The sequence below is a fragment of the Pongo abelii genome, chromosome 21 (assembly GCF_028885655.2).
Source record: "Pongo abelii isolate AG06213 chromosome 21, NHGRI_mPonAbe1-v2.0_pri, whole genome shotgun sequence".
NCBI lineage: Eukaryota > Metazoa > Chordata > Mammalia > Primates > Hominidae > Pongo > Pongo abelii.
The window spans coordinates 42,626,641-42,650,824 of record NC_072006.2 but is presented as its reverse complement, the minus strand read 5'-3'; the positions used below and the strand labels follow the sequence as shown (position 1 = coordinate 42,650,824).

The 24,184-nt window shown below is 45.0% G+C and overlaps 1 protein-coding gene across 2 annotated transcripts in view; it reads right to left on the bottom strand.

The window, feature by feature from the left end:
• The window catches only part of RALGAPB (Ral GTPase activating protein non-catalytic subunit beta), a 103,108-nt gene extending 94,757 nt beyond the window's left edge, over positions 1–8,351 (bottom strand). For both annotated transcript variants that reach the window (XM_024238832.3, XM_024238831.3), the window contains exon 1: positions 7,019–8,351. The gene's annotated coding sequence lies outside the window, so the exon portion shown is untranslated. The remainder of the gene's footprint in view (positions 1–7,018) is intronic.
• Between the last annotated feature and the right edge of the window lie 15,833 nt (positions 8,352–24,184).

The following is a 24,184-nucleotide window of genomic DNA, read 5'->3' as shown; positions in this document are numbered from 1 at the left end:
CCGAAATCGCACCACTGCACTCCAGCCTCAGCAACAGAGGAAGACCCTGTCTCAAACAAAAAAAAAAAAAAAGAAGAAAGTTTAACCTTACCGTAGGCATGACACATCAGGAGCTAAATTTCCATTAAATCAATTTGATGGAAGTGTCCAAGATACACTGAAGGGATAGTAGAAGAGCAAACTCCAATGTGCCTACCATATAGGCTAAGGTTGAGGGCGGTTGGGGGGAACGGGGAGGTGTGAGGCACTGTAGTGAGATATAATGATATAACTGTCAAGTTAGATGATTAAGGACTTCAACTGCTATATTAGGGATCCTGAGTCCCCTCCCCAGTTGGCTGTCTGCTATCAACCTGAGCTGCTAGCAGAGAAACCTCTACCTTCAATGCTCCAGAAGTAAATATGATGGGAAGAAGGGGAAGAAGTCAACAGTGCTCCCCTGCAGATCCCTTGATTTCCTTCCCAACTCTATATGTACTCATTTTCTAGGTATTCTCTCTGGAGGTTGTGTGTGCTGGGTAACAGCTTATGGCTTGTAAGCACCACCGCAAAATAACATGCAAGTTTGGTCTAAATGACAAATTACCAAAATAATCAATACAATGGTGGACACTCTAAGACCACAGCCTGACATTAATTACATCAGTTGATTCAAACAATATTTATTACATGCCTTCTATGCAACAAGCACAGAAAATAAACAACATCCCTGTTCCCAAGGAGCTTCAAGTCTCATTACAGAAAACAATTCTTTAAAACTTTGTAAAGTACATCCAGACATCAGTTATTTCATTAAACAAACATTAAACATCAGCTACATGTCAAATTTGTCCTAGGATTTAGGAATGCAAATATAAACAAAACACAATGGCTGCCCAAGAGAAAGTTTCATAGTGAGGAAGGCAAGAGAAATCAAAGATGACACCATGGTACAGTAGTATTCAGTATGGTAACTGATGAGTTATGACAGCAGCATAATACAACAAAACTAACTACTTGAGGCTTGGCGTGGTGGCTCACGCCTGTAACCCCAGCACTTTGGGAGGCCGAGGCGGGTGGATCACTTGAGGTCAGGAGTTTGAGACCAACCTGGCCAACATGGCGAAGCCTCATCTCTACTAAAAATACAAAAATTGGCCGGGTGCAGTGGCTCATGCCTGTAATCCCAGGACTTTGGGAAGCCGAGGTGGGCAGATCACCTGAGGTCGGGAGTTCAAGACCAGCCTGACCAACATGGAGAAACCCCGTCTCTACTAAAAATACAAAATTAGCTGGGCATGGTGGCACATGTCTGTAATCCCAGCTACTCAGGAGGCTGACGGAGGAGAATCACTTGAACCTGGGAGGTGGAGGCTGCGGTGAGCCGAGGTGGCGTCATTGCACTCCAGCCTGGACAACAAGAGCGAAACTCTGTCTCAAAAATAAAAAATAAAATAAAAAAAATAATAAAAATACAAAAATTAGCCAGGTGTGGTGGCGGCTGCCTGTAATCCCAGCTACTCAGGAGGCTGAGGCAGAAGAATTGCTTGAACCTGGGAGGCGAAGGTTGCAGTGAGCTGAGATCACACCACTGCACTCTAGCCTGGGTGACAGAGCAAGACTCTGTCTCAAAAAAAAAAAAACTACTTGAGATCTTGCTTGAGCACAATGTACCTTTGCATAATTTACCATTTTCAAAGAGCTTTTACATGTTACTTCATTTTATTCCAATAACAACCCTAGAAGGTTAGGTAAGACAGACGTCACTAACCACTAGGTAAGGAAACAAAGTAAAGCTATGACTTGCTCAGGATCACATCAAGTAACAGCAGATCTGGGACAAGAAACTCCATCTCTTGCCTCAAAGTCCAATGCTACTTCCCTTTGTCCTGACTCCATACCTCACCATATGACTTTGGATAAGTCAACTGGCATTTCTCTTTTTGAGACAAGGTCTCACTCTGTTGCCCAGGCTACAGCGCAGTGGCACAATCTCCGCTCACAGCAGCCTCTGCCTCCCAGGCTTAAGCAATCCTCCCACTCAGCCTCCCAAGTAACTGAGACCACAGGTGTGTGTCACCATGCTCTGTTAATTTTTAGAAAAATTTTTATAGAGACAAAGTCTCATTATGCTGCCCAGGCTGGCCTCAAACTCCTGGGCTCAAGCAATCCTCCCACCTCAGCCTCCCAAAGTGTTGGGTTTACAAGTCAGCCACCGCACCCGGCGACCTGGCATTTCTTTGTCATAGTTTCATCATCTGTAAAACAGCGAGAATACCTGCAGTGCCTACCTAGAGTGACCTGGGAGAAGGATCAAATAAAGCAACCTAAGTTGACATATTTTGAAATGTACCAATGGAAGGTACACATTATAAGACATGCCTATTTCTTTTGGGAAAAATAGGATACAGGGTGCTAAAACACTGAGCAAATAAATAAACTGTGCTTTTTTAAGATGCACCAAATTCATCTATATAACCTCATGACTAATAAAGGAAGGGACTATACTTCATATTTCTGTTGCAGTCCCATTGACCCCATAAGGCAAACATCAATAAAGCTGGCAAAAAAGGAATGTATTCACCTATGTACCAGACGCTATTAGAGATTCTATCAAACACCTGAATTACAGGAAACAAAGACAGGTTCTGCCTGCATCTCTCCCAAAACATGGAAAACGGTAGTTTTTGGTAAGCTACCCAAAGAACATTTGAATACCCTGTCTGCCCCCTACCAGCACCACCACAGTTCTCATCTTTTATGCCTCAGACATTCTCTGAGGCATAAAACAGACCTCTGTCCAATACAGCAGCTATCTCATGTAACTATTTAAATTTTAAAAACTTTTAATTTTAATAGTTTTAAGTTTAAACTATTTGAATCAAACATTGCTTCCTTAGTTACACTAGTCATTTTAAGTGCTTACGAGTCACATGTGGCCAGTGGCTACCATATTAGAGCAGGTAAGATTTAGTTCCATGATTGCAGAAAATTCTATTTGACAGAGCTGCTTCAGATACAACACTATTATTTTAACTTTGATTAGACTCCTTGAGGACAGGGGCCGTGTCTTATTTATCTTTGTATTCCCAGTTTATATAGCTAAGTGCATTTCACACACCAAGTACTCACTATCCTCAACTTATTATTTTCAACTGTACCAGGGTGTGAAAACGATATGCATTCAGTAAAAACCGTACTCTGATTATCCACATAACCATTGTTTTTCACTTTCAGTACAGTATTCAATCAATTACATGAAATAGTCAACACTTTATTATAAAATAGGCTTTGTGCTAGACAATTTTGCCCAACTGTATGCTAATGTAAATGTTCTGAGCATGTTTAAGGTAGATGAGTCTAAGCTATTCTTTTCAGTAGGTATATTAAATGCATTTTTGGCTTACGATCTTCTCAACTTTGATAGGTTTATTGGGAAGTAATCCCATCATAAGTTGAGGGGCCTCTAGATATCTAATTGAGTTTCTCAAACATAGCAGATCACTCTCTCCCCTTCCCTATCCCATGCACACACAGACATGCAAACACAACACAACAATACACAAGACAACCTTTCTCATGGGGAAGGGGTCGGGGGTGAAAGGGGACACCGTCCAGAGGAAGGAGGCCTGCTTTCTAGTCCTGGAGGTGCTAGAAGCTAACCATGTAGCCTTGGCCAAGTTACTTTCCGCATCTATAAAAAGTTACAATGAAACTCCATGCACCTTAATTTTAAAACTTAAATCATCTCGCACCAAAGAAAATCAAGTATTCTGCCCAAAAAGTCTTTGCACATGTGAGGAAACACACCTGCTAACACTGATGAGTACCTCATATTAAACAGAATCCATTTCTAGGTCCCAAGCTATCATGATTAGAGTCACTTTTGTTCTCTGAGCATGTGGAATTTTTCACCTTTACTTTGGGGCACAACTACAGACTTAAACCTTCAGCCTTAAAGATTGAGTTTCTTCCATGTGCTAAAGCAAGAACTGGATACTGTGTCCATATCTGATCAGACACACAAGGACAAGTTTCTTGAGTATCTGAATTTAACATAAGTTGTCCCATCAGTTTCTATTAGTGCTAAACCTAAAAACTGACCAAATAATACAAAATGGAACCAAGAAAATTTTTCCATAACAGTCCTTATAAAGAATATTTTATGGGCCGGGGACAGTGGCTCATACCTGTAATCCCAGCACTTTGGGAGGACTAGGCAGGCAGATCACTTAAGGTCAGCAGTTCGACACGAACCTGGCCAACATGGCGAAACCCCCTCTCAGCTAAAAATACAAAAAAATTAGCCAGGTGTGGTGGTGGGTGCTTATAGTCCCAGCTACTCAGGAGGCTGAGGCAGGAGACTCATTTGAACCCAGGAGGCAGAGGTTGTAGTGAGCTAAGATTGCGCCACTGCACTCCAGCCTGGGGGACAGAGCAAGACTGCATCTCAAAAAAAAAAAGAATATTTTACGAAATGTGTTTTTAATTCAGTCTACATACTTTGTCATGTTTAACTGCTATACAAAAAAAAATCTTTATTGTCCAAAAACCTCTTCATAATGACCTTCACACACATATTCACTAACTTTTGCAAATGCTTACATGGTTGTAAGACCAACCAAGAACAAATCCAATCTGAATTATTGGTCTGCCTTCCTTTAAACTTGTAAATATGGCAAATGGGGCAATGGCAGTTCAGGCATTCTGCAATAAATATGTGCTAAATTTGTCAATTCCTGTGACATCATGATTTTACTCTTCATTAAGTATTTAACGTCATCTCTCCTGGTGAACAGGACCAACCATTACCAATGGCAATCCCATCTGCTTGTATTTACCAAATACCAACAAGGCAGTGGCATTTAGTGGATGACAACTAAACACTTTTTTGGACAATGAAGTAGGGAACACATGTAAAGGTCTAACAGTAATAAAAAGACTTTACCTACAGACATGATTGCGTCTGACTGTGATAGAATCAGACATTAAAAATCAAACAATGTTGATTGCACATGGTTAGTTACAGAGTGCCTTGCAATTGGTAAGAACTCAATGTGTGTGTTCAACTGCTGGACAAATTACTGAACATAACTAGCATATTAATTCCTAAGCAAAAAGAACAAAACTGTATAAGCCGGGAACTACCAAACATCTTTTACAAAAATGGAAATAGAGAAGAATCTGTTCGCAACATGATCTATCTATGACATAAAAGGACCCAAACATTCCACTGAGTAAAAGCTTTGTGAGTCTGTATGTCAAAGCACTGGAAGGAATACAGAGATGAAGAAAACATAGTCCCTGCCCTAAAGCTTCTCATAATCTAGAAGTAGGGACAGAACTACAACTCAGAAAAATAACTGATAAGTTTCACTATGATGTTCCTAAAGAGCAAATTGGAAGGACTCAAGGTGGGTAGGGGTCAGGGACAGAGGTATCTTGAAGGGAATGCTTAAAACTAATGCAGCCAGAGACAGGAAGAAAAGGGTATGTAGGCCTGGCACGGTGGCTCACATCTGTAATCCCACCACTATGGCAGACCATAGTGGGTGGACTGCTTCAGCCCAGGAGTTTGAGACCAGCCTGGGCAACATGGAGAAACCCCATCTCTACAAAAAAAAATTCAAAAATTAGCCAGGCGTGGTAGTCCCAGCTACTTGGGAGGCTGAGGTGGGAGCACTGCTTGAGCTCAGGAGGCGGAAGTTGCAGTGCTTGAGCTCAGGAGGCGGAAGTTGCAGTGAGCCAAGATCATGCCACTGCATTCCAGCCTGGGCAACAGAGCAAGACTCTGTCTAAAAAAAAGAAAGAAAGAAAAGAAAAGGGTGTGTATATGTACATAGGAGAGAGCAGAAGTGTGTGCGTTTGGGTGGGACGGCCAGAACGTTCAGAGGACGGTCTAGGCAGACGACCAGCATCTGTAAAAACGACCCAGAGGTTAGAGACGCTACACCTATAAGTATGTATATTTAGGAAAATTGCAAACGAGCAGTTTGCATAAGATGCATACATTTTAAATGTTCCAGATGACTCAGAATCCCTGCAGAGAATTCCACCCCTAACAGTCTTTCACAAGGTGTAGTGGTCAGTGAACCTAAAGATCTCTGCGGGTGGAATCTGCAAGTTTGACAAGCTCCCAGACAATTCTCCTGCACACTTAAGCCGGAGAAACAGAGATCCTTTTTGAGATGCAGAATTATCAAATTACATGCGCTTCCCAAACTTTGCTGCAGGCTGGAATCACTTGGGCATCTTTAAAAAAAATATATTGAAGTCTGGCTTTCAACTCCAGACATTCTGATTGTTTTGGTCTGGGATGCCACATGGGCATCAGAAACCTTTACAATTTCCCCCAGGTGATTCTACAGTGTAGCAAAGTTGGAGAGCCACTGCCCTAATTGTTAAGCACTTGGGTCTCTGGAGTCGGATGCTTCGGTTCAAATTACTAGCTATGTGACCTTCGGTAATTAAGTCACCCAACCACCCAGGGACTCAGTTGCCTCGTCAGTAAAACGGGGACAATAATCCTACCTCACAGGGTTGCTGTGAAGTTAGACGTGGACAACGTAATGGCCTGGCATGATGCCTGGCGGATAAGAAGCGCTTAATGGGGGTTAGCTGTTTACTCTCATCAACTCTTCCTCATCAGTGTCACTGTGCAATGTGCAGCATCGTCCCCACTGGGCGACAGCAACTCGCCTAACCTTTCTGCTGGACCAAATACTTCGCGGGAGTTGTCTCGCTCCGCTCCAGACCCGCCCCCTCCCCCAGGTTGCCAGGAGAGAGCTTCGCCCAGCCCGGGTAGCTCCCAAGGATTAGACCGGGTTTACACAGACTCGACAGCAGCCGCCCACTCCAGGGCCAAGCTTTCCCCGCCCCCGTGGGTCTCCCAAATATTTGCAGATGCGCTTCCAAAGGCCGGGCCCCTGGAGCACCCAGAGCCAAGAAACTAGCCTCAGCCGTCCCTTGACCGCCGGGAGGAGAAGAGAGGGAAGGGGAGGGGAGGGTCCGGCCGCCGCGGGGCCGGCTGCCCGGTTACCTGAGGCGACGGGCGGGGCCCGCATCGCCGGGGCGGGCTCCGCCGCCGGCCGTCCTCGGCCTTCCGCCTCACGCGACCCGCGCCATAGGGCTGGCGCTTTCACCGTCCTGGCCGGCTGTCCTCAGGCGGTCCGTCAGTCCACCCGTCAGCGACTCTCCCAGGGCGCCAAGAGACGACGAAGGCCAGTCGGGCCAGCCGGCTGGGATCTGCTCAGGCAACTTCCGACTGCCAGGGGCGGCGGCGTCAAATAACTCCCGAGCCAAGTGGGCCACTGCGCGTGCGCAGTGCGCCTAATCAGAGCTTTCTGCGGGGCTGAACCGGTGGCGTCAAATAATTCCCGAGACACAGAGCCGGAAGCTGCGCCTGCGCAGCTATCCCAGATCGCCGCGCGGGACGCATTCTGTTCCTCCCTTTCCGGATCAAGTGGAGAGGGAGGAGTGAAGTGACGGATGCACCCACCTCATCGCGGCACAGAGAAGGCGCTCCACCTGCGTCCTTAGAAATCTTACGGCATCCACTCTATCTGCTTTCGGTGCAGACGGATAAGGGGCTTCTCTGCAAGATTCTGGCTCCCACCCAGGTTCTAGGAATTTCTCCCAGCCCACCATTACAGCACTCTTCCTCTGAACTGATGCCCTTTACTCGCCGCCGTCTTATTACGCGGGCACAGCATTAATTATGAACAGTGCTCTATTCCAGGCCCGATGTGGGTTACAAAGGTGAATCGAACATAAGATTTAGAGCCTCTCATTAAAGAGCTGAATCTGATCGAGATAAGACAGTAGTAATAATAGTAAGAGATACTACTTCGAGCACCTGCAATGCGCCAGACATTTTGTAAACAATACCACTTTCAATAATTTGCTTTCACTTCAACGAAGAAAATAATACCATTGGAGAGGTACAGCTTAAGTGCTTTGAGAGTCTAAAGGAGGAAACTTGGACTGAGAAAGAAGAGGAGGGAGGGATGGTGGAATTCTTCACGGAGGACCTGGCCTTGAGACTGACCTTGGGTATTGAGAGAGGGAGGAGGGGTCAGGGTTTTGAGTAGAGGTGAAGGCACGGTTGTCTGAAAAGCAAAAGGGAGCAAAGAAGATTCTGACTCCTCACCTCAGTTAGAAGAGACTATGGAGGAATGAGTGAAAAGGGAACTAGTATCCTCACAGAAAGGGTAAAACTGAAGAGTGTTTCCTCAAGACCACACCTCACCCCCCGGGAAAATAGCTACAGGAAGGAAGAGGGAAAAGGAGGGTAAGAATGTGCTAGGACAGGAACGAGGCTATGTCCAGGACACTGGATCCAAGCAATACATTTCAATTAAACACAGTGTGACAAATTACGTAGTTGGCTAACTCAAGATCTATTTCAACCACTCCCTTGCCTTTCTATACTACAAGGGCTGAAAAGCAAAGCATACAGCCCTCAACTTTCTTTGCTGCTAAGGGTGGCAGTGAGACAAAGTCCTGGCCACTAAGATGTAGGCAGAAGTATCAAAGGAGACCTTCCCTTCCTTCTTCCCTTGGAGAAGTTTGTGTCCTTCACTTTTCCCCTGCTTCATGCTTGGAACTGGGTAACACCTGGGGGCACAGCAGCCTAGAGGCCATGAGGAGGGCTGTGCTAAGGAAGGTGGAGCAGAAGGACAGGAGCCTGTTTGTTTAAGTCATACTCAAGCAGCTACACAAACCCTGTACTACCTTCCTGTCTTATCGGGATGAGGGATCTTATATATACCAGAGTTTGTTGAGTTTTCTGTTACTTGCAACCAGATGCATTCTAACACAATTAATACTGAACACCTGTAACAGACAAGGGAGGGGTGACTAACTGGAAGAACAACAGGTGATGGGAATTGGAAAAGTGACAGGCACAGAGGATGGGAAAGCTGTCCAAAAGCCCTTGGGGAGATGATGAAAATACAGCTATCACCCTCCTAGTGGTTTCAATTCATTCCTGAAATTTTGCTTCTAAGTGGAAAGCTGTTAAATTTTTCCCATTAATTAAAATGGGCAAAATTGTGTTCAATTCCAGCCTAAGGCACCTAAATATTTTTAACAGAAAAAATATATTGATGCAACAGAAAATTATACAAACAATAATTTTGCTTAAAATATGGTTTTTACATAACATGTAAGGCAGTAAGACTTACTGCTGTGGACAGAAAGACAAGATTTAATATTAGGTGCAAGTTGGTGGAGGAGAGATGCAAGTGAGTGGTTCTCTAAATGATAGTTTATTTTTTTAAGACACAAGGCCTCGCTGTGTTGCCCAGGCTGGCTTCAAACTCCCAGGCCCAAGCGATCCATCTGCATCAGCCTCCCAAGTAGCTGGAACTAAAAGCACACATCACTGTGCCTGGCATAAAAGATGTTTTTTCTGCACTGTTTGCTAATTTTTTAAAACTTTTGAGGGCTTCACTTAAACAAACATAAAAATAAAACACACATACACCCATATACCTCGAGGGAAAATTAAAGACTAAACATTAGAACACTTTGAAACATTTGAGAAAAGCACACATGTACAATAAACTTAAGAGACACATGAGATGCTAGACATAGTAAAACATTTTGGATTCTCCAAACATAGTGCACAATTCAAATTTGTTCCATGGCATGATCTCTAACTAGAAACATTGACTAAATTGGGGAATGTCTTCGTCTGAAACCGTAATGTCAAAATATCATTTTGTATAGTATGTTTGGAAAGGCACAGAATTGGAAAAAAGAGGAGCAGCGGTATAAGCTTTTGTGACAGACTTTTTTCCAAAGATGACTACACCAGTCTGTTTTGTTTTATTTACCCTGAAAGCATCATTCTGGGAGATGCCATACCAATCTATATGACCCATCCCATGGTTCTCCTTATGATGTAACCGACACTCCTCCCACTGAGAAGTGGGATTGATGTTCCTTCTCCTTGAGTCTGGCTTAGTCTGTGACCATTCCAACCAATAGGGCAAAAGTGATGCTATGTGATTTCTGGGGCTAGGTCATAAAGAAGACACAGCTTCTACCTGGTTGCTCCCTATCACAGTGCTCACTCTTGGACCCCAGCCACCATGTTGGAAGCCCAAGCCACATAAAGAAAATATGAAGAGGGGTTCCAGCTACCAGCTCTAGCTAAGTTTCTAGTGACAGTCAGCATCAATAGCCAGACATATGAGTGAGGAAGCCTTCAGATGATACCAGACCCCAGGCTTCAAGCCTCCACCCCAACCTGACACCAAGCTGAGCAGGGACAAACTAACCCTATTGAGAGCAGCCCATAAGAGACGTGGATCCATGAAAAATATTGAGCAGTCCATATAGCAGATTCATGAGTAAAATAAATATTGTCATTTACCCCAGCCACTAAGTTTTGGGTTAAATTGTATACAGTCGCAGTAATTGGAACACTTTTCAAGAACCATAATTGAGAAAAGTTTGTAAATGAACAGCTGTATGTGAGATACGTCTGTGGCCATTTTTTTCTTGTTTTATTTTTCCTTCTTTTTTAATTGTGCAGTACCAGCTTGGGGTAGAAACAGTTGGTCAGACCCATTGCTGTTTCTCCTGAACCTAACACAATACTGGCATGGTGTAAGTGCTCAATGAACATGTGTTGGATGGATGGATGGATGGATGGATGGATGAGGGGACAGATAGAAACTTCATTGGCTCAGTGCTGAACCCACCTACTTGCTCCTACTGTTAAGTCTTAGTGGATAGTATCCAGTGGTTGATGGTAGTAACACCATTAGATTCAGGCAAGTGAGGCCCCTTGTGCCAGACCCTCTGCCTTAAGAGGGTCCTGCACTTTGGACTGTATTCCTCAAAAGTTTGTAAGTGCCCTTCTGGGGCTAGCAATGCCATTCAGGAAGGGTGTCTCTGTCTAGACCAGATCCCATGTGACTCTTGTTGACCACAATTTTCTACCTTGAAATTTTCTAAGTCTCTCTCCAGTGGTTGGGACTAGCTAGGGTGAGTGGTGCCACCTAGGTAGGGCAACCGAGCTCCAGACCAAGTCCGTTCCCTGTGGGTCCCATTTGCCATTTCTCCTCTTCAGGGTGCTCTCCAACCCTCTCTCTTACCCCTACCCATCTCTCACACATATGCAGGGTCAACCAGATGCCCTGAGAAGCTCCAGAATTCATGTTTATGGAGTCATCATGGCCAGATCTGGTTCTGAGAGCAGCCTTGCAAGCAGCTCACTCCTGCTGCCTGGTGTAGAATTTCTTTCACCAGATTATATGAGATTAGGCTGTCAGAAATGGTGTTGACATGCTGATTTGGGGTAACTTTCACTCATTCGGACACAGCATGAGTTCAAAGGTCTGGGCTCTGCAAATGCTTGTGCTTGAGCTGCCTGAGTGGGTATATGCCTTGGCTTGTACCTCTGTCTTCAGACCAGAGTACTACCTCTGGCTTATTGCAGCCAGGGTGATCTTGGGGAGGGGGATACGTGTGGCAGGCATCCTTTACCTGTGCACCCCTTCCCCAGCTGACTCCAGGGCAGTCACCTCACTGCTTTGGCAGACTCCGGATCAGCTGTCAGTCTGTCCTCCAGGATTGGCCGTGCCTATCTCCTCTGTCTTAGTCTGCTCAGGTTGCTATAACAAAATACTACAGCCTGGGTACCACAGTCTAAACAACAGATGTTTATTTCCCACAGCTCTGGAGGCTGGGAGGTCCAAGATCAAGGTGCTGGCCTATTTGGTTCCTGGTGAGGGCCCTCTTCCCCGCTTGCCTTCTTGCTATGTCCTCATGTGTTGGAGAGAGGAAGCTTTGGGTGTCTCTTCTGCTTCTTATAAAGGCATTAAACCCAGCTGGGCGCAGTGGCTCACGCCTGTAATCCCAGTACTTTGGGAGGCCCAGGCGGGTGGATCATTTGAGGTCAGGAGTCCGAGACCAGCCTGGCCAACCAGCAAAACCCTGTCTCTATTAAAAATACAAAAATTAGGCCCGGCGCAGAGGCTCACGCCTGTAATCCCAGCACTTTGGCAGGCTGAGGCGGGCGGATCACAAGATCAGGAGATTAAGACCATCCTGGCTGACACAGTGAAACCCAGTCTCTACTAAAAATACAAAAAAATTAGCTGGGCGTGGTGGCGGATGCCTGTAGTCCAAGCTACTCGGGAGGCTGAGGCAGGAGAATGACGTGAACCCAGGAGGCGGAGCTTGCAGTGAGCTGAGATCGCACCACTGCACTCCAGCCTGGGTGACAGAGCAAGACTCCGTCTCAAAAAAAAAAAAAAAAAAAAAAAATTAGCCAGGCATGGGGGCGCACGTCTGTAATCCCAGCTACTCGGGAGGCTGAGACAGGAGAATCGCTTGAACCTGGGAGGCGGAGGTTGCAGTGAGCCGAGATTGTGCCCACTACACTCCAGCCTGGGCGATAGAGGTAGCAAGACTCCATCTCAAATAAATAAATAAACAAACAAACCTATCATGGGGGTTCCACCCTCACGACCTTATCTAAACCTAATTACCTCCCAAAGCTCCACCTCCTAATACCATCACATTGGAGGTTAGGGCTTCAGCGTATGAATTTGGGGCTGGGAGGTGGGGGGAACACATATTCAGTCCATAACATCCACCAAGGATTTTTGAGATGTTGCTCCCCAACACCAACGTACACCTCCTATTGATGTACTTTCATGCCTCCAGTTGATGTGACGACATTATTCTCTCATTGGTCTTAAGCCATGGAGAATAAGAGATGGAAGTATCTTGCTTAAATGAGCTTGCTCTTCTCACTCTGCTCACAGGCCTCTTGCTGTGCTCCCTGCTAATGGTGGCATGTGGAAGGCAGGGGTGCACTCATCATTGAAAGCAACCACATTATAGGAATGCAACGATTTGGGCCTCAAGAGGTCAAGATACAGTTGTAAGAGGCGTTGTCCTACATTGAAGAAAAAAATTCCCAGTGGTAAATTTAACATGACCAGAAAATAAATTATCATGCACATTTTCCTGCATACTCTGTGCAACATTTATATTTGTAGTTCTCATCAGTAAAGCACGGTAACTATCTTTGAGAACAAGTCAGCCACCCATGGATGATATAGCATCATACATAATGATATATCCAGCATTAAATAAATGTATTAGGGAACTGCAAAACCAAGATCTTCAATAGTAACAGGTTCCAAACAATGTACCTTTTTTTGCGGTGAGAATATAAGAGTAAGCAGGAATGGCACATTTTACATTAAACAAACAAACAAACAAAAGATGAAGAGATGGTTCCTGGACTAGAACAGAAAGACAGGGGTCATGCCAAAAATCTTGGTCCTGGGCCTTGCACACTCCAGGACTGCCTTGGCTGGTGTCCTGCGCTTCCCCCTATAGTCTCCTCAAGCTCCTTTGAGCCCACTTCCTCCACTCTTGAGAACACTACTTTCCAAGTAGTCCTGATTGTCAGCCTGAGCCCTCACTGGGTCCTCACTCGTACCCAAGAACACCCCCTCCAGTAGAAAAGGCCCAATTTACACACACACTTCTCCTTCTTGGAGGAAGAATACCTGCTGTTTTATTTTTAATGCCAGGAAATACATTTAGGGACCAAAAAATAAGGGCAAGCCACTGATAATGGATTGTTTTCTGAATACTGTGTGCAAAGGCTGCCATACATGTTTATTTTCAGAGCTCAGCATGCCACCCTGTTTGCTGGAATCCCTCATTAGGTAGGCCAGTGTCACAGATGGGAAAGCCAACCTGGATAAGCAAAATACCCGCAGTGCCTCATCCAACAGCCAAAACCCAGTGGAATTCCATAATAACTGACCATTTGGGGCAAGTTAAGGAAAAGACTCAGGCTTTTAGCCAGAATGCGTTGGTGACAGAAACCTAACTTATGCTAAAAAGAAATAAATAAAGAGTAATATTGATTGGAAAGCTTACATAATCAAATGAGGGGGAGGGCAGAGATCAAGTCAGACTCGCAAGACAACACCAGGGACTGGAATTCCATTGGGACTCCCCGTCCTGTTTCTCTGCCTCTCTCCATCTACGGACTTCTAATTTTACACTCACTCAGCTTGTATATGTGAGGAATGCATCCCAGGTTTACCTTAGAACAAATCCCCATCCATCTTCCACTGAGGGTAGGCAGAACTGCCACCCCTGCACAACTGCCACATATGGCTGTGCAGCTTGTGTACTCCACAACTCATGGGAGCACCACTCACCTATGGTTGAGAAGTAGAAATGCTAGGGATGCTTGGCTGAGCCAATGCCACTGAAAACGCTTAATTTAAAGGAAAGAAAATGATAGGTTTTCCTAGAACCAAAGGTAGTCCTTGGTGAGCCCATTCCAAGAGAGTTCAAGGAATCCCACCCTGGCCCATAATGATTGGCCTCCCTAGTCAAGCTTTTGGGGAATAATGCAAAGGCATTGGCTCTGCAAAGCTTTATATCCCCAGGCTGAACTCACATCAAGCAGAAGATAGTTAAAACAGACAGCAGAGCCCACACAGGGCCTATTAGAGATGGAGAGAGGTTTACAAGGTAAGTGGGGCCTTCTGAAAAAGGTAGCACACATGGCAACGCCTATGACACAGGAGCTGACAAACCTTAAAGTTACTTAGATATTTGCCAGGGAAAATGGTCACAATTATATTCCTATGTGATTCATTTCACTATAGAAAAGCTGTCTGACCCGGGCACGGTGGCTCACGCCTGTAATCCCAGCACTTTGGGAGGCCGAGGCACGCAGATCACGTGAGGCCAGGAGTTTGAGACCAGCCTGGTCAACATGGTGAAACCCCATCTCTACTAAAAATACAAAAATTAGTTGGGCATGGTGGCAATTGGCTGTAATCCCAGCTACTCAGGAGGCTGAGGCATGAGAATCACTTGAACCAGGGAGGTAGAGGTTGCAGTGAGCTGAGATCACACCACTGCACTCCAGCCTGGGCGACAGAGCGAGACTCTGTCTCAGAGAAAAAAAAGAAAAGAAAAGAAAAGAAAAAGAAAAGCTGTCTGTCTTGGATTTGGCAGGGACAGTATTTTTTCTTTTTTGAGACAGGGTTTCGCTCTGTCACCCAGACTGGAGTGCAGTGGTGCAATCTTGGCTCACTGCAACCTCAACCTCCCGGGCTCAAGCAATCCTCCCACCTCAGCCTCCCAAGTAGCTGCAAATACAGGTACAGGCACCACAATGCCTGGCTTTTTTTTTTTTTTTTTTTTTTTTTTTTTGAGATGAAGTCTCGCTCTGTTGCCCAGGCTGGAGTGCAGTGGCGTGATTTTGGCTCACTGCAATCTTCGCCTCCTGGGTTCAAGCTATTCTTCTGCCTCAGCTTCCTGAGTAGCTGGAATTACAGGTGTGTGCCACCATGTCCGGCTAACGTTTTGTATTTTTAGTAGAGATAGGGTTTCACCATGCTGGCCAGGCTGGTCTCGAACTGCTGACCTCGTGATCTCCCCACCTCAGCCTCCCAAAGTGCTGGGATTACAGGCATGAGCCATCGTGCCTGGTCTTTTTCTATTTTTTTTAGAGATGGGATCTCACTATGTTGCTTAGCTGGTCTTGAACTCCTGAGCTCAAGCCATCAGCCTGCCTTGGCCTCCCAAAGTGCTGGGATTACAGGTGTGTACCACCAGACACACAGCCAGTATATATATATATATATATGTATATATATATATATACGTATATATATATATATATACATATATATATATATATATACGTATATATATATATTTTTTTTTAATGTTAAAACCCTTGCCCCAAACAAAACAGGCTGGGTGCAGTGGCTCACGCCTGTAATCCCAACACTTTGGGAGGCCAAGGTGGGTCTAACACTTGAGCCCAGGAATTTGAGATCAGCCTAGGCAACATGGTGAAACCCTTAGCTGGGCATGGTGGCATTTGCCTGTGATCTCAGCTACTTGGGAGGCTGAAGCAGGAAGATTGCTGAGTGGAGGTTGAGGCTGCAGTGAGTTGTGATTGTACCACTGCACTCCAGCCTGGGCGACAGAGGAGACCCTGTCTCAAAAACAACCAACCAAAAAAAGAAAAAAAAAAGAAAAACAAAACACAGTCTCTAGCAGATCTAAATAAAACATGACATAAAACCTGATTTCCTTCAGCACCTCCAATGGAAATGGAACTTATTTCACAAAGCTAAGGTGGGAAAAGATCTCATTCCTTTTCTTTGTGGAATAAAATATAATCTGTTCTGTGTCTGCATTGTACTGCACTAGTGGCTCATTCAATCTCAGTAGTTACTGGGGCTCTGATTCCCTTGGAGTGCTGCAAAAATCCTGGAGAAATGCCAAAGACACTGGGGAGAACTCTCTGAACTTCCATCTAACCTGTGTAATGGGTCACACACTCCCTTACTGGTGGGAAATTCTTTCCCAATGAAAGCATTTGAGGCTATAAATTTCTCCTATGTACTGTTTTAGCTATACATCATACAAGTTTTGATAATATAGTATTTTCATTATCCTTCAGGTCTGAGTATTTTTAACATTTGTTTTGTTTTTATTTAGACTTTACATTGTAGTGACATATTGCAGTCATCTTTCCTTTTTTTTTTTTTTTTTTTTTTTTTTTTGAGATAGAGTCTTGCTCTGTTGCCCAGGCTGGAGTGCAGTGGCAAGATCTCAGCTTACTGCAACCTTCACCTCCCGGGTTCAAGTGATTCTCCTGCCTCAGCCTCCTGAGGAGCTGGGACTACAGGCACGTGCTAGCACGCCTGGCAAATTTTTATAATTTTAGTAGAGACAGGGTTTTACCATGTTGGCCAGGCTGGTCTCAAACTCCTGACCTCAAGTGATCCACCCGACTTAGCCTCCCAAAGTGCTGGGATTAAAGGTGTGAGTCACCACACCCAGCCCATTTATTCCTGATACTGATGCGCTGGTATTAATATTTGAGACTTGCTTTGCAGCATAAAAGTTATCACATTCTATGCTGTAGATGATATTTGTAAATATTGTAAATATGCAAACAATATTAATACATACCCCAAAGGTGCTTGAGAAAAATATATATACTCTTTCAGTGTGGGTAAACATTTCTAAATATATATTTTTAAAATATCTATTAAAATCAAACCTATGTTCCAAATATTACGGTATGAAAAGGGAAAAATAAGAATTTCACAGCAAAGAAGTCTGGCAGTCACCACCTTAACCAAGCGATCAAGGTTAATGTCACTGATGGTGAGTCATGTTGATGTGATGTACCCCCAATATGATGTGATGGAAGGGAATTTCACCTCTGACGTATTCTTCCCAGAAACCCGTAGCCTCCAGTCTAATCATGAGAAAATGTTAGCAACACCTAAATTGAGGGCCGGGTGCAGTGGCTCATGCCTGTAGTCCCAGCACTTTGGAAGGCCAAGGTGGGCAGATCCCCTGAGGCCAGGAGTATGAGACCAGCCTGGCCAACATGGTAAAACCCTGTCTCTATTAAAAATACAAAAATTAGGTCGGGTGCGGTGGCTCACACCTGCAATCTTAGCACTTGGGAGGCCGAGGCGGGTGGATCACCTGAGGTCAGGAGTTTGAGACCAACCTGGCCAACATGTGAAGCCCCATCTTTACTAAAAATACAAAAATTAGCCGGGTATGGTGGCGCACGTCTGTAATCCCAGCTACCCAGGAGGCTGAGACAGGAGAATTGCTGGAACTCAGGAGGCAGAGGCTGCAGTGAACCGAGATCCCGCCACTGCACTCCAGTCTGCACGACAGAGGGAGACTCCATCTCAAAAAAACAAAACAAAACAAAACGAAATACAAAAATTAGCCAGGCGTGGTGGCACACACCTGTAGTCTCAGCTGCTCGGGAGGCTAAAGCATGAGAATCATTTGAACCTGAGAAAGGGAGGCTGCAGTGAGCTGAGACTGTGCCACTGCACACCAGCCTGGGCAACAGAGCAAGACTCCGTCTCAAAAAAAAAAAAAGAAAAAGAAAAATCCAAATTGAGAGACATTCTACAAAATACCTTACCAACACTTTAAAACTGTCAAGGTCATGAAAAACAAAGGAAGACTGAGAAACCATTCCAGATGGAGGAGATTAAGGATACATAACTAAATGTAATGTGCTATTCTGTATGGCAGAGAAAATGGACATCAATGGGAAAACTGGTGAAATCCAGATAGAGTCTGTGGTTCAGTTAATAGTAATGTAACAGCGTTAATTCCTTAGTTTTGACAAATGTGTCATGGTTACATAAGATGCTGACATTAGGGGAAGCTGGGTGAAGGGCATATGGGAACTCTATGTACCAGGTTTTAAATTTTTCTGTGAATCTAAAGTTATTCCAAAATAAAAGTTATATTTAAAAAAAAATAGCTGCTCATGGCAGGGCGTGGTGCCTCATGCCTGTAATCTCAGCACTTTGGGAGGCCAAGGCTAGCAGATCACGAGTTCGGGAGTTTGAGACCACCCTGGTGAAATATGGTGAAACCCCGTCTTTACTAAAAATACAAAAATTAGCCAGGTGTGGTGGTGCACGCCTGTAATCTCAGCTACTTGGGAGGCTGAGGCAGGAGAATCGCTTGAACCTGGAAAGTGGAGGTTGCAGTGAGTGGAGATTGCACCACTGCAATCCAGCCTGGGTGACAGAGCAAGACTCCGTCTTAAAAAAACAAACATCAATCTGTTTAATCTTCACCACATCCCTCTATAGGAGGTCACTGAGGTGCACAGAGTTTAAAACTTGTCATCAAAGTCACCCGGTTAAGTTGGACCAGATCTGTGACTCCAAAGCCAGTGCTTACACCACTCCAGGCTGCATGCCAGCCACACCAACCGCCGTTGAGCTCCTCCCTGCATCCTCCACGCAGCTTTTGCATGTGGACCACTCTCCTCCTTTGCTCAGTTAAGTCTACTTCTCTGACTCCCAAGAGGTCAGGTGCCCTATTTACTCTTGCAGCACCTTTCCCTCTTCCTCTGTAGAATTTCTCACAGTTTTTAACAATTTATGCATCTTGTTTATCTTGATGAGATTATGAGCTAACAAATGTCTGTTTTCACTTGCGTGCATTCACAGTGCTTAGCACAGAGGCCAGCACTTAGTAAACAGGTAGTGACTGACTGAATAACAAACGCTGGGTACACTAAAGTTAACTCCAGTAGGATCTGTGTTAGAGAAACACACCCAGGACTTGGTGTCCTGCCTCCAGAAGGCTCTGGAACATGAGGCAGGATTCCAGCAGGCACGCCTGATATATATCTCGCCCTGCTCTGCCAAGATGGAGGAGAGGGGATACCAGAGAATGGGGGATCCAAGCTGGAGCAGCTTCATTAAGCCCCCACAAGATGCAGCAGCCTTCCTGTGAAGGAGGCATCCTTGAACCCCTTATTGTCTAAATCTATGATGTCCAGTAAGATAGCTACTCACCATATGTGGCTACTGAGCACTCTAAATGTGGCTAGTCTAAACTGAGATGTACTGTATGTATAAAATATATACCAGATTTCAAAGATTTCATTTGGGGAAAAATCTTATTAATAATTTTTAATATTGGCTGGGCAAGATAGCTCACACCTGTAATCTCAGCACTTTGGGAGGCCAAGGCGGGTGGATCATTTGAGGCCAGGAGTTCGAGACCAGCCTGGCAAACATGGCGAAACCCCGTCTCTACTAAAAATATAGAAGTGAGGGTAAGGTGGCACATGCCTGTAGTACCAGCTACTTGGGAAACTGAGGTGGGAGGATCACTTGAACCCAGGAGGCAGAGGTTGCAGTGAGCCAAGATCACGCCACTGCACTCCAGCCTGGGTGACAGAGCGAGACTCTGTCTCAAAATAATAATAGTGATAATTTTTAATATTAATTACATGTTGAAATAACAATATTCTTTGATGTAATGGGCTAAATGAAATATATTAATATTACCAAAATTTATTTCACCTGCTTCTTTTTATTTAATTTCATATATAATGAAATTTTATATATGTGGCTCATATATATATAACTGGACAGCACTGTCCTATACTATAAGCTCCTTCATTTGCTTTGTTCAGACCCAAATGCCCATCTGAGAGCAAGGCCCAGCACATAGTGATTGTTCCATAAGTATCTAGAGTGTGAATTCATATAACTTATTATCTATATACATTTATGCGATCCTCTTGAGGGCAACAACTTTCTTGTTCATCATGGTATCTCTATTCCCAGCACAGTGCCTAATAAATATTTTTTGGATGGACAAATGAACCTTCATTCTGTCTAGCTCTTCATTCTCCTGGCTCAATTCTGCCATGGAATCTCCCACCCACTGTGTCACAGGGACTCTGGTGCCAGGCAACAGTTTCCTGGTAGGATCATGGCTCTTCTTGATGCTAATCCTGGTTATTGGGCCACATTGGTGATACCCTTCTCAAGTTTCCTCAAGTTCTGTGGGTCTGGGATGACTCTTGCTTCAGACACAACAGTAGTGGGAAGGACACTTCATATTTTGGTTTTGGCTAAAACATGGCTATTGTCCCTGTACATGTCAGGTTCATAAGTTCAATCTGCAAAACCATTGATTTAGATGAGGACTATTTCAGCAAGTCTAAACAATAGGCAATAATTTGAAGCAGATGGAACAAATAGTAAAATATCCTAATTTCCAGTTTTCCAGTAATAAACAAGCATCCGACAAGCTTGGTATGCTTATGCTACTTGTGAAATCAGCCTGAAACATTTTTCACTATTTAATACAGCAGGAAATGGAAAACTAGCTGAGCCACTCATTAGGTGTGAGACAGGTCTCTTCCGTTTCTTTGAGCCTTGGTTTCCTTATTTGTAAAATGGAAAATAATTAAATCTACCTCACTGGGTGGTTGTGAAGATTAAGTGAGGTAATTATATATACAGGCTTAATACAGTGCATGGGACTTAATAGAATTTCAATCAATGGTAGCAGTGACTAACACCAACCCCGCTGGGATGTCTGCAAATTAGCAAACAAGAAAGAAGAAAGTATTTGTGGTGCCTTAGCAGATGAGCCTGTCATAATGACATTTTATATTTGTTCTTCATTTTAACTATCAACAAGCTATATGTGCTCATCAAATAAAAACAGCAGACATTTATCGAGCACTCCGTGCAAGGCAGTTACTATGTTATGCATTTAACATGCATCATCTTAATCATTGCTATTTGGGGTAAGTGATATGTTGATGGTCAAATTAGACAGCCAGAAGCTGAGGGTCAGGGAGGCAAAATAATGTGCTCCAGGCCCCATAGCAATTAAGTGACAACATCAGGTTTTCGTGTGTTTTTGTTTGTTTGTTTGTTTGAGACAGGGTCTCACTGTATTGCCCAGGTTGGTCTCAAACTCCTGGACTCAAGTGATCGTTCCACCTCAGCCTCCTGGATAGCTGGGATTCCACGTATGACCCACCTTGCCCAGCCACATCAGATTCTTAATGACTTCACCAGGCCCACCTATCATCAGTTGTACCCACAGAGGCAGAGGAGCCTGCATGAGTCATTTCTGGAGCACACTATCAAGGCATCTGCTGGCCTCATTCCTCATCCCTAAATGTTGACTGAGCACCTTCCACCCGTCAGGCATTATGTTGGTATGCTTTTTGACTATAATGAGAAAAGACTCATTTTGCTTCCTTTGGTAATGGAAGTAGTGAATGTAAGGGCTCTCAAAAAAAAAAAAAAAAAAAGAGGCCATGTGCGGTGGCTCACGCCTGTAACACCACCACTTTGGGACGCCAATTTGGGAGGATCACTTGAGACCAGGATTTCGAGACCAGCCTGGGAAACAATGTAAAACCCCATCTCTACAAAAAAATACAAAAACTAGCCTGGCCTGATGGCACACACCTGTAGTACCAGTTACTCATGAGGCTGAGGCAGGAGGATTGCTTGAGCCCAAGAAGTTGAAGCTGTAGTGAGTCCAGATTGCACCACTGCACTCCAGACTGGGCGACAGAGTAAAACCCTGTCTTAAAATAAATAAATAATTAAAAACAGGCTGGGCATGGTGGCTCACGCCTGTCATCCCAACACTTTGGGAGGCCGAGGCAGGAGGATCACTTGAAGTCAGGAGTTTGAGACCAGCCTGGCCAACATGGTGAAACTCCGTCTCTACTAAAATTACAAAAATTAGCTGGGTGTGGTGGTGCACACCTGTAACCCCAGCTACTTGGGAGGCTGAGGCAGAAGAATCACTTGAACCCAGGAGGCAGAGGTTGCAGTGAGCCAAGATCACACCACTGCACTCCAGCCTAGGTGACAGAGCAACACTGTCTCAAAAAATAAACTAAAATTTTTTTTAAAAAAACGAAGAGGAATCTTGGTCACATGTCCACGCCTTATAAAAATTCAGAAAAAACTGAATCCCCAGGCCTCATGGCAAGTCAGAATACTGCTCACAGTCATGCCTGGAGGAGCACAAACGTGGTTTGGAAACTGAAATTTCATTCTCCACCTGCGAGTTCTAGAAACTTGCAACAGGAGCTCACCTGCAACAGGAGCTCAATGTTCTATGCTCCTAGGCTGCTGTTAAGACTTAATTACTCTGCCTCTTCCTGTTTCTGCAACCAATTACTCAGTCTCTTGACATGCAGAACTCTCCCAGCAGAAAAACTGCAGGGCTCAGTGATCACTGCTATGGGTCCTGGACCAAGGTGATGGGTTAGGCCTATCAAGGCTGTCCTTGGGTGACTGAGCTTCCCTAGACCATTGAGCTATGGTTGGAGGTGTGGGGGATGGGGAGCTGACAGGTGCCAAGCTTGGCCTCTAGACACACCCATCCAGGTGCTGACCAGTTAATCCTGGCTTGATTCAGCTGCACCTTCACAACATGGTGAAACGTTCATAATCAGAAGCAGCACTGCAGCAGCCTCAGATGCCTGTTGTCTCCCCACTTCACTGAGCCTGGTATCCAAAGGAAAAGCTTCCTTTTTTTTTGAGACAGAGTCTCGCACTGTGGCCCAGGCTGGAGTGCAGTGGCGCCATCTCGGCTCACTGCAAGCTCCGCCTCCCGGGTTCACACCATTCTCTCGCCTCAGCCTCCTGAGTAGCTGGGACTACAGGCGCCTGCCACCACGCCCAGCTAATTTTTTGTATTTTTAGTAGAGATGGGGTTTCACTGTGTTAGCCAGGATGGTCTTGATCTCCTGACCTCGTGATCCGCCCACCTTGGCCTCCCAAAGTGCTGGGATTACAAGCGTGAGCCACCGCACCCGGCCAGGAAAAAGCTTCCTATTGTCCGTGGTCCATGCGGTGATGGCAGCTTGCACAGGCTGCAGTGAACGCCCAGCAGTGAGTGCTCCTCACTTTAGTCAAATCTCACCTCCCTGGGGAAGCCTTCCTGTCTAGTCAATTTAAAATGCCACTCCCTCTGCTGGTCCCCAAACTTCCTATCTTGTTTCCCTGCTTTATGACTTTTTTTCCTTAACATTTCTCAAGCATTCTACCTATTTTAGTACTTTGTTTTATGATATGTCCTTGTCCTCCAAAATGTAAGTACAAAGCAGGGATTTGCTCTTTTGCCTGTTTTGTTTACCAGTTCCTAGAATTGTGCCTGCACATAAACTGATACTTGATATGAATGGAAGGAGGGGCGGGGAATCCAGTCTGGGTGGAGGTTCCGCCGGCAAAGGCTTCCTGAAGAAAGTGACACAAGCTGAGTCAGCTGAGCTGGAAGCGGAGGATGCATTCCAGGTACATAGGCTGGGAAAAGAACATGTTCAGGGACCTTAAGCAGAAGGGTGGCGGAGGCCTAGGGTGCTTGTGTGAGAAAAGGGTGGACAGGCAGGCCACGGGCAGAGTGAGGAGGGCTTCGCTGTCTCCTCGGGAGAATGGGAAGTCTAGGCTAGAGGCTGAGGGTAGGGTCGGGCGAGGGTGGCAGAGGGCAGAAGAAAGACCTAAGAGGCTGGGCCAGCAATGAGGACCATTTACAATTGGAAAGGAAGTTCCAGTGATTGAGAGGAGCTGTCCTTTATCGAGCACTTCCTGTGTGCCAAGTGCTATGCTAAGAGCTTCTAACATACTAGTTCACCAACCTTCGCATCCAGCCTGCAACCACTAAGATGCATGAATATTTTGATAAATATTCATGTGATAAATGAGGGAACCCTCCACAAATCAACCAGTCTGGCTTAGTAAGGAAATTTTTATGCCAGGGGGCCAAGCCACGGTAAGTGATCCTATCTCTATAGCTGACACTCTCTTCCCCTACTGCGTGGCAATCTCGCCTCTTCCCTTGTTTT